The sequence below is a fragment of the Lynx rufus genome, unplaced genomic scaffold (assembly GCF_022079265.1).
Source record: "Lynx rufus isolate CCGP_SWC_20201006 ecotype Redwood Valley unplaced genomic scaffold, mLynRuf1.p SCAF_8, whole genome shotgun sequence".
Classification (NCBI taxonomy): Eukaryota; Metazoa; Chordata; class Mammalia; order Carnivora; family Felidae; genus Lynx; species Lynx rufus.
Genome location: NW_025814896.1, coordinates 82,710,415 through 82,726,617, shown reverse-complemented (window position 1 = coordinate 82,726,617; position 16,203 = coordinate 82,710,415). Strand labels below are relative to the sequence as shown.

At 39.5% G+C, this 16,203-nt stretch overlaps 1 protein-coding gene across 1 annotated transcript in view; it reads left to right on the top strand.

The window, feature by feature from the left end:
• The first annotated feature begins 6,132 nt into the window (after positions 1-6,132).
• Positions 6,133-16,203, top strand: part of SERTAD2 (SERTA domain containing 2) — a 117,271-nt gene continuing 107,200 nt past the window's right edge. The window contains exon 1 of the mRNA XM_047069247.1: positions 6,133-6,840. The gene's annotated coding sequence lies outside the window, so the exon portion shown is untranslated. The remainder of the gene's footprint in view (positions 6,841-16,203) is intronic.

Sequence of the window (16,203 nt, the reverse complement as noted above, 5' to 3'; positions counted from 1 at the left end):
TTAACCTGTGTCCTGGAGCTAAGCCCAGAGAATTCGGTGGAGCCCAATTAAGCCTTGATGAATCCAGATGAGATCAGCAAATCTCAGGTCACACACAGACCCATGAAGGAGAAAACACAAATGGCTGTAAGTAAGCCACTGGTTCTCTGGTTCTCTGGGGTTGTCTGTTATGGAGTATTATTATTGCAGCAATAGTTGGCTATCTCAACATGATTTCCTCAAGGATTTGTGATGTCACCATTATCATATACCAAACTCTCATAGGTAGATGGTTTGTTTCTGAGTTCTCTATTCTGTTCCACTGTTCTACAAGTCTGTTACTGTCACTTAGAATATGTCTTACTATATGGGAGGGTAAATTTCCCCTCTGATTTTCTGCCTGGGTGGCTCAGTTGGTTAAACGTCCAACTTCAGCTCAGTTCATGATCTCATGGTTCATGAGTTCAAGCCCTGCATCAGGGACTATGAGTGCAGAGCCTGCTTGGGATTCTCTCCTTCCTCTATTTGCTCACCCCCCTCAAAATAAATAAATAAACTTAAAAAAATGACCAGATTATACGGAATTTAGTCTTCCATATGCATTTTAATTAATTGATTTATTTTCTATTTTAAGTAGGCTCCACACCCAACAAGAGGCTCGAACTCATGACCCTGAGATCAAGAATTGCATGCTTTACCTACTGAACCAGCCAGGTGCCCCTCCATATGCATTTTAAAACGTTTGAATTCCTCCACTCCTGCTACAAGTTTGAATAGTTTGCATTGAATTTGTGAATAAATTTTGAGATCATTGATATCTTTTTAAAATATATTTTTTAATGTTTTACTTATTTTTGAGAGGGAGAGAGAGTATGCACGAGAGAGTTGGGAAGGGGCAGAGAGGGAGAGGGAAAGAGGATCCGTAGCAGGCTCTGTGCTGACAGCAGCGAGCCTGATGTAAGGCTCGAACTCACGAACTGTGAGATTAAGACTTGAGGTGAAGTTGGACGCTTAACGGACTGAGCCACCCGGGTGCCCAGATATCACTGGTATCTTAATAATGTTATCATCCTATCCACAAACATTATATATAACCCTATTTAGGTCTTCTTTGAAGTCTATCAACAGAGTTAACATTTTTTTTTTTTCCATAAAGGCTTTGTGCGTTTTCTTAGGTTAATTGCTAGAGACTTTACCATTGTAAATAGTATCTTCCTTTCTAGTTTGTTGGTACTGGTGTGTAGGAATACTTCTGGTTTTCATGAATTGCGTTGGTATTTGGGGATCTTGTATCAGTTAGGATTGGGTTTGGCTATAAGTACATCACAACACACACACACACACACAATCTAAGATAACAGTAGCATGAATTAGAGGTTGATTCAGGAATTTCAAGAAGACTGGAGGTAGATACTTTAAGGCTAGTGCGGATATAGCAGATGCCTTCTGTCTTATTGCTCCACTGTGTGTGTCTTCCATATCCAAGGTCAGCTCATGGTCTAAGATAACTGCTGAAGCTCCAGCCATTATGTCTTCATTTCAGATGACAGAAAAAAGGATGAGGCATACCCTCTCCCTCTTAGGACTTATACACCATTCCACTTTTAACCTATTGCCTGGAACATGGGAATACTTAGCATAAGAGATGCTGCCCAATGCTGTGTTTGTTCTGGCTGGCTATGTGCCATCTAAACAAAGCATAGTGCTGTGGAAGAAAGGGAGAAAAGTGTATCTTCACTTCGCTGATTTCTCAGATTATTCCCTCTTTAAAAAAATTATTGGGGAGCCTGGGTGGCTCAGTCGGTTAAGCATCCGACTTCGGCTCAGGTCATGATGTTGTGGTTCATGGGTTCAAGCCTCGCATCAGGCTCTGTGCTGACAGCTCAGAGCCAGGAGCCTGCTTCAGATTCTGTGTCTCCCTCTCTCTCTGCCCCTTCCCCCACTCGTGCTCCCTCTTTCTCTCAAAAATAAACATCAAAAAAAAGTTTATTTATTTATTTTGAGAGAGAGAGAGAGAGAGAGAGACAGAGAGATAGCACGTGCATGGAAGAGTGGGGGAGAGAGAGAGAGAGAGAGAGAGAGAGAGAGAGAGAGAGAGAGAATCCCAAGCAGGCTCTGCACTGTTAGCACAGAACCCAGTGTGGCTCAAACTCACGAACTATGAGATCATGACCTGAGCCAAAATCAAGAGCCAGACACTTAACCGACTGAGCCACACAGAGACTCCTCTCTGATTACTTCTAATAGCTTGTTTTTGTTGGGTGTTTTATATGGTTGGTCAAGTTACTACAAGCAATCCCAGTTTTATCTCTTTCCTTTGGATTCTCTATTTAATTTCTTCTTCCTTTTACAAATCTTACCCTGTTAACCAGGATTTTCAGTATCATGTTAAATAGCAGTGGCAACTTTGTCTTGATCCCACACTTAAATGGAATGTGTTTTAAGTAAATCTATTAGTAAGAGTTTTCTGTACATTTTGGTTCTTCATAAAGTTAATTTCCTCCTATTCCTAATTTTCTAGAAGTTCTTATTAATAATAAGTGATACACTTTCTCAAATGCTTTTTCCCTCTGAATCTTTTTGAGATGAATTACCGGTAGGCTTTCTGATGTTAAATCATGCTTGAGTTTCTGGAATAAACTCTACTTGATTTATTATTCTTCATGTAGATGGCTAGATAGGTAGCTAGATAGATATCTAAGCTAAAGATAGAAAAATGAGACTCAAGGTTTCTTTTAGTTCACAGAAGTAGGCATGTTGGATTTGGTTAGCTAATATTTTATTTAGAATTTTTGTGCTTATGTTGATAAGTGAAATGGGTCTATATTATTCATAAACTATCCTTTTTAGAATTAGAATTTAGATTCAAATTAATTTAAATTTAGAATTAAATTTAGAATTAAATTGAGAATTAAATTGAGAATTAGATTTCGAATCTAATTCTGCTAATTTCCTTTTTTCTGCTTTTGCTTCCTTTTGCTCATGATAGCTTTTTTCTTCATTTGTTTTGTAATTTGGATTGTGAGCTCATGTTTGTCTAGTGTCTATCTGTGGGAATTCTGTGAGGCCTGGTTTGAATTCTCTATCCTTTATCCAAAAACATAAAGGATATGCTTTTCTTCCTGACCCATGTGGGTAATATATATTCAAACTAACTAAAAAAGAACTTATAATTTAATTGAGATCAGCTACAATCATATAAATAAGTAAATAAGAGTAAAAGAGATCTATATTGTAATCACATATTTCTTGGATACTTTCTGATTTTAGATTTAAAAAATTATACGTGTGACTCATAACAGATTGAAAAGTACAGATAAGTAAGCAAAAGGAAAACTAGATAAAAACGAACTCAGTCCTGCTTATCTGTGACAAACACATTTGAAGTCTTCCTAGACTTTTCCTCAGGTTCCTATTTAAATGTTGCCTGTGTGTACTTTTGAGCCTCTTAATTAGATTATAAGCTCCTTGATGCAACAAAAATCTCATACGGTACTTTTTTATTGTAATTATCACAACAATTGTAAGTTGTTGCTACGTCATTAGTTTCACTCCACTGGTTAGAAGAAAAATTATGGTAACAACATAAAAATATTTTTCGTATGGCAAAATTTGAATTTTGAAATGTGACCCCGTACTTATGAAAAATTCTATCTCTGTGTACTTTGAAACTATAAACCAGTAAGTTTCACACATACTGTAGGTTCATACACAAGATCGATTACAGTGATATTTTTAAGGTTATAAAATTATTTGACTTACCTATACTTTTAAGTGTTATAAGGTATGCTTATGATATTTATGAAAGACAATTTGCCAGCTTCAACCTCCTTTTTAGGGATCACGCTGCCAGTATAACACAGACCTGTGTACAAGAGATTTAGAAAAGGAAGTCATCATAAAAATAAGAACGAGGAAATATATAGGAGAAAGGAAATAGATATGTGTGAAAAAGGAAAATAAGGGAAAAAATCAAATAAATACGAGTTCTCTAATTTTCAAAAGGAAGGAATACATAGGGGTTCTCAAATCAAATGTTTATTTTGATATTTTAATATTTATTTAAGTCACCTGGGGTATTTGTTTAAATAGCAGATGTCCAGGTCCTACCTACAGAAATGATCATTCAATAGATCTGAGTGCAGACCCAGTAATCTGGGTGGGCCTTAGACAATCATTTAAGAAATACTGGAATTGAGAGAGCACAGAATTAGAAAATGACACATGTTAGACATTGAAGCCATGCCAATAACAACTGACAAGAGGGCAACTTCCACCACAGGATGCTAAACCTGGGTATTTGGAATCCTCTGGAAGATCCTAGTGTATGTCTAGACTCAAAATCTTCTTCTGTGTTATTAGTACCCTCCACAGTATGTAAGATAACACTTTCACCAGGACTCAGGTCTACAGGCTGAAATCATGGAGTAGGACTAAAATCTAAGAAGAGAGAAGACGTGTCAGGCTGAGTATCACAACTAGGGCTCAGGGGAAGGATCAGTACCTTAAAATGACAATAATCAAAGAACGCCTCAACATGGCTAGAGTAAGCCTTTGTGTTCACGTATTATCTGTCCTCTGAATTTCAGACCGCTGTAGGCTTTAATCTCATAATTATGAAAAACAGCAGCAACAACTACCTTTCTCGCTTGAAGACCCTAAATCAACCCTTAGGTCTCTCTAGTTTACTTGTCTATGAAAAATGGATATGAGGTATTCTAAGTGGATTTGAAAATATTTTTGTAGGAATGCAATATATAATTTGCCTTTCCTTGGTTTCTTGATGGGAAGCAATTGCTGTACATTTCAAATAATGCACAGAAATGCACCTTGTGGGAAAGGTGGATTTTTGCCAATGTTTTGCTTTTGTGAGCATCTCTATTCAGGTTTACCGGTAATTAAAGTTACTTCCAAGTTAAAAAGTGCGTAGAAACTGTTAAGGTCCGTATAATGATTATTGGACACTAGGCAAGAAATTTGAGAAAAAGCCATAGCTCCGGAGAATGAGCAGCGTTAAGATCCAGCAGTGAGAGCTTCCCAGCATTGCCATCAGGGTACCAGGTGAGGAGGGTGGGCAGAGAAGTGGGAGAAAGAGTAGTGCGGGAGGGAAGGTAAGGCATAGACACATACTTAAAAAGCAGAGCCCATACAGTTTCGCTCCTGCCAGGTTAAGAAGTGCCTTTTCCAGAAGATCAGTAAAGAAATGGTATGTATTCGGGAGCTGTTTCAACCTGTCCACACCCTACCCTGACTTCCCCAGAAAACAGGCGAGCAAAGAGGCTCGCTCATGCCTTTGCCAAGCCTCGGGTCTCTGGCTTCCAGCTTCCTCAGATCCCAGATCCCAGCCCCACAGGACGTCACAAGGAGCTGTCTTTCAGAGTGGGCACTGCAAGGGATGTGGAGCAAAGTTTTGATCCGATTCACTCCACATCTGGTTGCCCCTCGGGAGTGGAGTTCGACCTCAGGGCTCTCCGGCAGCACAAGGCAGAGGAGATGAGCAGCAGCAGCCTGCAAGCTGAGTAACGAGCCAGCCTCCGCCGCCGCCTCCTCCTGCCGGTGCGGAGTCGGCAGCACAGCCAGTCCCTTTCGCTGTCACGCCGCCAGCAGCGCGGCCCCTCCGCCGCCCCCCCGCGCAGCCCCAGCCCTCACACTGTTATTTGCGTGACTGACCCGAACCGAGCGGGAGGGAGGGGAAGGCGTTGGCCCGCCCACTCCTTCCCCTCCGGCTCGGGGCGGCACCTTCTCCTCCTCATTGGTCACACGCTTGCGTCCATCACCCCCACGCAGCCTTCGGATTGGCGGAAGACGCACTTCTGGAGCTAGGAGGGCAGAGTGACTCCGCCGGTCTCCGGCGCCTCATCTTTCCCTCCACCCCCCACTTCAACGTCCACCCACCTCTCCCCACCCCCCACTCCACTTCCCCCGCCCCGTTCGCGGCAGTGTCCTTAGAAGACTCATTGGGCCAGGGGCGAAGCCAGCCGCCTATGGAGCCGCGTCGTGATTGGCCGACGCCCACGCCCGTCGGAGCGGCGGGATTTGCCATTCGCCACTTGCTCCGCTCCGCTCCCCGCCCCCCCAACGCCTCGCCCTCTCAGTCGCCTCCTCCCCTCCCGGCTCTTCTTCGGCCCCCTTTCCCCGCCCGTCCCCGCCGCATCTCCCCTGTCCAGCTGGGCGGGGACTGCTGTACGACTCTGTAAAGTCTGTGAGTCACTGCACAACCCATCAATCCAATTAAATGTCTCGAGCGAGCCGAGCAGGGGGTGCTGCCGCCGCCGCCGCCGCCGCTCGCCCCGCCGCGGCCGCCCCTGCTCGCAGCGCCCCTCTGATCCATGGCTGTCTGTCTGTACTTGTTACGGTGTAACCTCCTCCTCCTCCTCCTCCTCCACCTCCTCCTCCTCCCTCTCCTCAGGAGCCGCTGCAACTTCCCCTCTGCCAGCCTCCTCTGCTTGGGGACTGCAAAGGCATGGGATAGATCCAGAGCCACTTCTCTCTATCTCCCCTCCAGCCCTCGCTCAATTTCCCCCCTTTAAATTAAAGTCTGTTCCTCGCTCCTCGTCGTTTTAGAAATTTATTTGTCAGTCTATTATTTCCCCTGATTTATTTTCCCTCCCTGGGGTAAGGGGTCGCAGGAGCCGGTGGGTTTATTTTAGGGAAGGGGCTCTCCACCCCCACCCCCGTTTCTCCTCCTTTTTCGGCCGTGACTTGATTGCCCTGTTCCTCTCCGCTCCCACCCCTCGAACTCACCGTCCTGCACTCGAGTGACGCACCGACACCCCCCGCCCACTGCCCAGACGTCCCCTCCCTCGCTGCCACCCCGACCCGACTCGGAGCTGGACCCGGTGCCGACTTCTTCGCAGAAGGGTGAGTACCGTGTTGGGTTTTTTTGGGGGGTGGGGGGGGATCTGGAAAGATGTAGCCTGTCCACTTTGAGGAGGGCAGGGATCACGTTGTGGGCTGGAGGTTCCTGGTCCGGCGTGGATTTGAGGTGGCGACTGCCTCCCTCCCTCGCTCTCTCTTCCCCCGCCCCTCGACTCCTTATTCACCAGCCTTGCTGTATTTCTAGGTATTGCCAGACTTCCACCATCGGGGCATTATAACGCTTATAAAATGAGCGGTAATGGCATGTTTTCTGTCTTAGGATGCTTAGTGAGCGGTAATAGTCAGCGATGGGATCTAATAGACTCTATAACCTGCAAAAAGTGTAAAACGTCTAATGGGTACATTTTACTCTAAATCAAAGTTAAACTTTTATTTAATGAAGGAAAAGCAAAAGGTATTTTTATTTTGGATGTGTGGGGATAGAGCAAGGGAAGACAGGTTGTCTAGTGGCCTGGCTTAGTATTTTTATTTTAAAATAGTTTTATGGGTTCCCTTTTGAAAAAAAAAATGATTTCAGTATTAAAGACTATGAAGTCTTTGAACCTGTTGGAGGAGTGCAAGGTAAGGTGGAAATCCAGCTTGACACTTCATCTTTCTCTCCCCTCTATTCAAGCGAGGCATACAACACAGAATTTTTTATTTCTCAGGCACTGGGCACAGTGGGATAAACATGGATTTTTTTTCTTTTGATATCTGTCTTTTGTATACTTGATTGCTCTTAAACAATGTCATGCTATGGAATTTTGTAAAATTTAATTGGTTTCTTGGTTGTGGGTGGTTCAAAGGTACACCTACCTGCTGCCCATGTATGCTTTATGAGAATCTTGCCTTATGGATCTTTAATATTTAATTTGAGATAGAAGAAAAATTATGAAAAATAGTTACTCTGAATTGGCATCTGAGGTCACTTTTGAGAATTCAGCCTGTTTAAAAATGGTAGTACCTTTTTTGAATCAAGGTCTGGTCTAGTTGTCCACAAGATTCAAATTAGGCCAAACCAAACATGTTTTGAAATATTAAAGTATAAGAAAGGCCTCTTAGTAGTTCATTCTCTCCTTCTCTTTCAGACTAACCAGAATAAGTTGTTACTAAATTTAATTTTAAAGAATAGATTGTTCCTGTACTGAAATCTGCCAAGTTTCTACAGAGATTTCTTTTTAAAGAGCAGAAATGTGTTTATGATCAACCCAAAGTAGTAATGTTGACTCAAATGTAAATGCTGTCGTAAGGAAGTGCTTGTCATAAGCCCCAAAACCTTGCAAAGTGCTTCAGGAAGACTTATACAAAGCCTTTTGGAATTGTTTAATAAATTTCTTCTTGGGGCCCTTTTCTTGAATCTAAGACTGAATCACTGAGAGACCTCATAGCACGGTGGAGCTGTGCTGCCTGCGTTTGAATCTTGCCGCCTACCCTTGAGGGCTGCCTGACCTTGGGCAAGTTTCAAACCCGGTCTGTGCCGGTTTTCTTTTGTAAATGGAAGGGATGACTTTTCCTCAAAGAGTTGCTGTAAAGGTAAAAAAGAGAGTGCCTGTCACAGAGTGTTGGGTGTTGTCCCTCATCATCACCATCTGCAGTGAGGATGTCTAGTGTAGAAATTGAGAGTATGGCCTTCAGAACCACACTCTTTAGTTCAGGTCCCAGAATTTCCTCTTGTTATCTTTGTGACCAGGGTCAAGTGAACTTCAGATGCCTCATCTGTAAAATGGGAATAATAGAAGCATTTGCTTCATAGGGTTATTGTGAGGTCGGAATGAATTAATATATTCAAAGATCTTGACTAGTGTTTGGTGCATCTTTTCGAATTTAATTCTGTGTAGTGTTTCTTGTCTGTCTTGAACCATGGATGACTATATTTTTTAGAAATAAATTTTGGTGGGGCACCTGGGTGGCTCGGTCGGTTAAGCGTCCGACTTCGGCTCAGGTCATGATCTCGCGGTCCGTGAGTTCGAGCCCCGCGTCGGCTCTGTGCTGACAGCTCAGAGCCTGGAGCCTGTTTCAGATTCTGTGTCTCTCTCTCTCTGACCCTCCCCCGTTCATGCTCTGTCTCTCTGTGTCTCAAAAGTAAATAAACGTTAAAAAAAATATTTAAAAAGAAATAAATTTTGGTAACGATAGAGAATTATAGCCATCATGAAATATGCAGAATTCCTATCCATATGTATGATGTTTAATTGAATTTATACTTTTAAACCAGAGTTTATATGAGTCTTTATGAAATTTAGTTATTAGATGAGTTGATCGCTCTTTCATTTAAATATACATAACAGACTGTATGACTGTATGACTGTATAACAGACTGTAAAACTCTCTTATAATGGTACCTATCACACATTTGCTGCTACCTGTGATTTTCTCCTCTACTAAACAGAAAAAGCTCTTTGAGGGTAAGAATAGTGTATCATTCATAATTTAATCTCTGGTGCCTAGCAGAGTGTTGGATGTATACAGAAACTTAATGAATGCTGTATAGTGAATTAAATACTGTTACTCTCAAGTTGTTTATGAGTAGTTGAATGACATTATAAGTGATACTGTGGAGGATGCTATTATTAGTATTGCTGAATTGAATTTTTACATTCTTAATTATTATTTTTGTAACTTGAGAGTAAATAAGGGGAATTATAGTAAAACTTATGTTTTATTAAGGAAACATTTCTCATTTTGAAAATTAAACTTAAAATAGTCTGAAAAGTACATATTGAATGTCTTTCTTTGTTATCTGACATGTCCATTTTTTATTGTAAAACTTTCTGACTCCCACACTTTCCTGCCACTAAGTTGGATGTCATTGCAATTAACATGAATTATACAGATTCTAATTTGGATGTCCCAGATGATGATGTGATGTTGTTATTGGCTTCAGAATTAATAATAATAAAGAAAATTTTTCAAGTCAACACTGTGAAAATAAAGTAGTTTCATTTCCTTAAGGACCAAAGCTTTATTTCTCTTTCCATTCAAGAGTGAGACTCTTTCTCTTGAGCAGTCTTAATAAATAATTAACTTTTGAAATAGCTGTAGTAAATAGTGTAACAGGAATCATAAAGGAGGTATATGTAATTAGGAGGTAAAACACTTAAACTTTAAACCTGACTGCACATTTAATAGGCATTACACAATGGGAGAATATATTTTTTTAAATAAGCAAAATTGATGGGACCTTCCAGCCGCTTCATTTATAGAATCATTCTGTTTTACCTGTCAATATAATGCAGTTTAATTACTGTGCTCTCTGAAATTATAAAATGCAAGAAATAGCTTTCATGAAAGAGATATCCTCAGCAAAGAAATCTGAATACTAATCTACTCAGAAGTGTATAGTGTTTGATAACATTGTTAAAACTTTTCAAAAATGTGAACCGTCTACTACAATGTGGATCCTTTGTTCAGTTACCCAATTTAGTTGAATATATTGCATTTTTATTGGCTAAAACAATTTAGTAAACTTGCCCTTTTTTGTTCATATATTTTTAAAGCAACCAATCTCAGATGGAACTTAAAAACATTAAGTTATGGGCACTTAGAAACTACACTTAAGGGTCTGGTCTGTGAGATGCAAAGTGGTTTGTTTTCACTTGACACATTTTAGCATGACATTGTTTCCGCACCTCATATCTCTTTTCTTTAACACTGTTGTGAAGGCATTGGAATATTGATTAGCATTTTACAGATGTATGTGATGTCTCCAACTTTTGAAGAAGCAGTGTTTCTGATGAAGAATTGCATGGAAAGAAGAGGAAAGAGAGATAGAAATAACTTTTAGGACTTGTGATTTCTATCCTTGTCCTCTAACATTAGGAAAATGCTTAACTGTGTGCTTTGTCAGTGATCCAAAGGAGAGGAAAATAATATATGCATTATCTATTGACAAACTTAGAATCGAGGTCCATGGAGTTCTAGACTGAGCAGTGCTACTGATTGGCACGTGACCTTGAGCGGTACACTTCATTTCCACTACTGTTCACGTTCTTATCCTTTCAGCGCGAAGAGAGAAGGCAGTTACCCTGCCCTCACTCAGAGGGAACGTTGCAGGGGTTATAAGTGCTTTTTAAAAGCATTAGAGAAGGACAAGTTGCAAGCAAATACAAAATAAACATTAGGATTTAGAAATGGATATTTGTTTATCATTATTTAAAAATTGTAACCTTTTAGCTTGTTTGTCTGAAGGGCGTTTTTCCTTTTAACTTTATATCTGAAGAGACTTCTTATTGGTGTGTTCACAAGATTATGTAAGGTAACTCCTAAAGAGGCAGGGAACTTTGGTTTAATTGAATGGGACTTTAATGTTAACACTGAGTTTTGTTTTATCCTGGGTTATAGCAGATGTTGATGTTGAAGAATAAACTACGTATTGAGAAGATAACACATTTTATTAGGTTAAAACTTGTAAAACCTGCACGTGCATTTCAGGAAAAAAAAAGTTCAGATACATCAGATTCCATTAGAAGTATATCCAAAGGGAAAAATTAATCACATTATTTACTTTTAAATTTCAAAAGGATTACTTGGCTGTAGGACCCCTCCCTTGCTCATTTAATTTATACCTCGAATGCAGTGAAATGTGCACAATTCAGAATATGTATACTGGCCTGGAAGATTTCTCGTATTCCAGCTAATCTTTTATTTAGGAAGGTGAGTGAAGACACACGTGGAAAGGCTGTATTTTATGGAAGTAGTTTTTTTTCCCCTCTTGTCCCTAAAAGTGAGTTAACAGTCCTTAAAAGTCAAAAGCTGGAGTTAACACATTATGTAAGTTTCTTTGAATTTAGCGTTTCCTCTCTGGTTATTAGAGAAGAGTTGTCACAACCTCACGATGTCACTTTTTAAAGTGGAAATGAAATTCTAGTGTACTCAGAGTAAGACCTATTCAGATGAGTGGCACATACGAGAAATATTATTCATCCCATTTAATATTAAGTATAGGGAACAATGATCCTCAAATGCAAGGTTGTTAAGTAGAAAGCAACTTTTAAAAATATATTGTCTTTTTGTCCTTATTGTTCAGCTTCCAACTGATGGAAACTTGGAACGATCAGATTTCTTTTCCACTTTTGAATTTAAAGTCTACATTGATGTTTGTAATCTTGGGTGGTGGTCTGTATAACTCTGTAGTACTGAATGTTTACTTTTAACATATTAAATAAAATGATTAAAACAGCCCATCCTTTATTTAAACTTGATCTGTTTTTCGCAACCCCCTTCCCTTTGTTCTACCATTATTTTCAATTTTCTTAGTGTTTCCACATGAGTTTGTGTGTCTTTTAATGCAGCATCTTTCTTATTTGCTCTGTCTTCTTTTTGCATCTGTTTTCTTTTCCCCCATCACAGCACGTTTTTTCTTTAGCTCTCTTTTGCCTTTGCCTCTGCATAAGGTATGGAGTAGGGGTTTTCACTTAGTTCAGTCTGCTCTTATGAGACTGAGGCAAAATGTAAAATTTTCTCTCTATAAAATTTGCCTTATCTCAGCAGAGGAGCTCTCTGATCATCTTATCTATGCAAAACTTCAGGGGCCATTTTGTAAACCTAAAACCAAGTTTTAGTTTATGTGGGATGGTGAAAAGGGAAAACTGTGATGTGTTTATTATTTACTATTTTTCTACTAATTTCTTTCATTGGAGGATACCCACAGCATTTTTCTGTCCACGTTACCTTGAAACATCTAAACATCCAAGCTTTGTTGTGTTCCTTCCGCTCCGCACCCAGTGCGCTGGCGAGTCCTGGAGCTGTCTCAGCAATGACCGTCGCCACCTGACCACCTCGGGGGTGGCTGGCCTGAGAACATCGAGTTAGACGGGAAGAGCAGCTCCTTTGTTTTGTTTTGTTTTGTTGTTAACTCCTTAAAACCAGACAGAACATCAGACCATGTCCACTGTGAGGTTTTCCAGGGTTCACCATTGTTGAATGATTAATGGTTCCTAGTAAAGTAACCATCAGCTTTATTGTCTTCCATGGCTTCAACTCAAATGAAATGTATCCCTTTGAGTTAACTTTTGTTTTGATTTTAAGGGTTCTTTTCACCCAGAAAATCAAAGGGTATGAAAATGAATATGTATTTTTAAACAAAAAAGATTTACATAAAAATCCCTTGAGTAGAAAGTTTCCTAAGGATCCAAATCCATTGATTTGGAGTGAATGTTTAATAGTTTCTCTAAATACCTGACATTATTCAGACATCAGTAGTAGGAAACCTTTCAGTTTGATTAAACAAAATGACTCCTCCTTTTGATTTAGAAAACAAGCAGACCATTGTTACTTTTTATTTAAACAATTAAAATATAAGATTAGATAAACTGCATTTTAGAGTTGATTAAATAAGAGAGTTTTCCAGAAATTGCATTTTATGAAATCTGTACCTCATAGAAAAAACTTGATTTTTTTTTTGTACACCTATATCTCATTCCTAGCTTCTATTTATTCATTTATTCAGTTCATTCAGCAGATATTTGTTGAACACTTACTATGTGCCAGCTACTTTTACTAGGCACATATATTACAGCAGTGGACAAAAGAGACAAATATTCTTGTCCTTGTAGGAATTACATTCCAAACCATTCTGGTGTGTATAGAGCTTTTTATTTACTATGTGAAGTAGTCATAACTAAACATTGTGTAATAACGATTGGAAAAAAAAGTAAGATTCCTTTCTATGGATTTTATGTCCTTCGACTTGGTATAAAAGAATCCTGAGGCTGCCTGGGTGGCTCAGTCGGTTGAACGTCCAACTCTTCATTTCGGCTCAGGTCATGATCTCACGGTTGTGACATCAAGCCCCATGTTGTTGCTCTGTGCTGGGCATGGAGGCTGCTTGGGATTCTCTCTCCCCCCCCCCCCCGCCCCTCCTCTGCTTCCGTTCACTCTCTTAAAATAAATAAACAAACCTTAAAAAAAAAAAAAAAGGAATCCTAACTCCTAAAACGAAACTCCATTTGAATGTACAATTTGAGTTTGAGTTGAAATATTAAACACCTAAAATGTTGTTGGATGTTTCCACTAGAAATCATGAAATCATCCTCATTTATGAACCCTGGGAAACCTAACAGTGGATACTGTTTGAAATTTCTCCTTGGTTTTCTTTATACTTTTAAAGTTGTTTTCTCCCTTTGCTTTGTTTTCTTTGTGACAGAGCCTGAAAAAAATGTGTAACACTGAAAATTGCACAATGGCAATGTAGTCATCTTGGCTATATTGCACAATTAACAAGAAAATCTTAAGTTTGCTTTGTCTAGTATATGTAAAGAACTAATTTTTTGTTTCCATGATTGTCAAAACCATGTAATTTCCTAAACAAACAAAACCCTCAAGTGTACCTTTCCAGCTCAGATATTAAAGTAGATATATCTAAGTGTTTTTACAGTACAAATAGCATTAGTATGATATAATCTATTACAATGATTTTTATTTTTAAATTTTTATTCATAAATACTTAATACATGTCCCAAGTACTTGGGGGTATCAGAGACAAGTAAGACATCACACCTGTTCATAACGGTGTTCACAGTCCATTTGGGGAGACAAAAGATCCCCACATGAAAATTAAATCTCTTGTATTAGGCAATATGGGGTTTAGCTTGATGGGAAGTCTGTTGTAGGCTGCTACAGTAAGCTGAGTCCTAGGTCAAGTGGACATGCCTGGCTCGTCTTCATGGGAATCCATCTTTTCTGTTCACTTTGGGCAAAGATGGTTAGCAGGCCTTCTTTGTGCCTTAGGCACCTGAGGGTAGTGAAGTCCCCTTTCCAGCTACTGCAACTGCTCAGCAAGGAAGGGGAAGGAAAGGGAATAGAGCATACATCCTAGCCATTTACTGCATTCACTAGCTATGCCTGCTGGAAGCAGAAACTCTGCACTTGAGAATGGAATGTATATAGACACACCATGGACATGGTTCAGGTTCTTGAGGCCAAAAATTATTCCATAGGTTTGGGAGGACTGATATATTAACGAGGGTCCTGTAAAGAAGGGGTGTTCCCTGAGAAACAGAAGAAGCACCAAGAAGGGAGGAAAGAGCCTTTTGGCGGTTACTGGAGAGCACTCTTTCTTCCTTAGTTTTGCCTGAAATAGCTCTGCCTGTGAGATGGGCTAATTTGCCAAATTTAGGAAGTCTGTATTGCTATAATATGTAGATACAATCTTTCTAAATTATTTTGCTTCACAATTAGCCAAAATTCCTGATATGCGTGTGTATTTATTTATTTATTTTTTTTTTCAACGTTTATTTATTTTTGGGACAGAGAGAGACAGAGCATGAACGGGGGAGGGGCAGAGAGAGAGGAAGACACAGAATCGGAAACAGGCTCCAGGCTCTGAACCATCAGCCCAGAGCCTGACGCGGGGCTCGAACTCACGGACCGTGAGATCGTGACCTGGCTGAAGTCGGACGCTTAACCGACTGCGCCACCCAGGCGCCCCAATGCGTGTGTATTTAAATTCTCAAACAATGCTGTGTGCCCATGACTTTTGTTTTCATTTCCCTGGACATTTGAAAGTATTAAGAGTCTCTTTGTTTTTAGAGTATATTTGTTTGTTTATTTGGGCCTAAATCTAAGATAGAATAACATCCATTGTTGTCTTTTAGATTTAAATTGGGGGAAAAAAAATCCAAAGCCTCAATGTGTATTTTGTCTGTTGATGAAACTATTTAGACACTTGTATATAGATTTCTTTGTGGTGGTGGTTGTTGTTGTTTCAATAACAATTTCTATGAAGGATTTCTTTTCCTGAAAACTATATCTGGGCAAGAATCATCACACTTCTATTTGATTCAGAGGCCACCTAGGATAGTTATGTTCATTTTCTTGATTGCTGTGATGGTTTTAGGGATATATACATACGTCAGAACTTACCAAATTATACATTTTAAATCTGTGCATTTATTGTATATCAGTAAAACTTTTAAAAAGCCACCTAGGTCATAAGGTATATTTTCAAGATAAAATCCGTATTATAGGAATTATATTTTAAAGTTTGTCATTTGTTTTTTATTTCTCTATTTTATCTACCATTTATTCACCTCTATCCCATACCCCAGACACATATGTTTTAAGAAAGACAAATAGAACTGAGGAGGCCTCTGCTCCAGCTGAAATTTAGATATGGGACCTTAGAGAGCTTTTTTCCGTATGTAAGGCTCACTGGAGTATCTTTAAGTAAATTACACAAATTTGAATTTGGAGAATTGGAGTTGTGTGTTTTTCAAGAAATCCTCCTTTCCTTACAGTTTAACAGATTATGACTCATCTTTGGCATGGAATAAAGAACATGATTTTAGTAAGACCTTTTTTTTTTTCTTAAGAGAGGTTAAATTACTTAATGCTTCTTCTTAAATATTCTCTGTTTTTTTGTTTCTT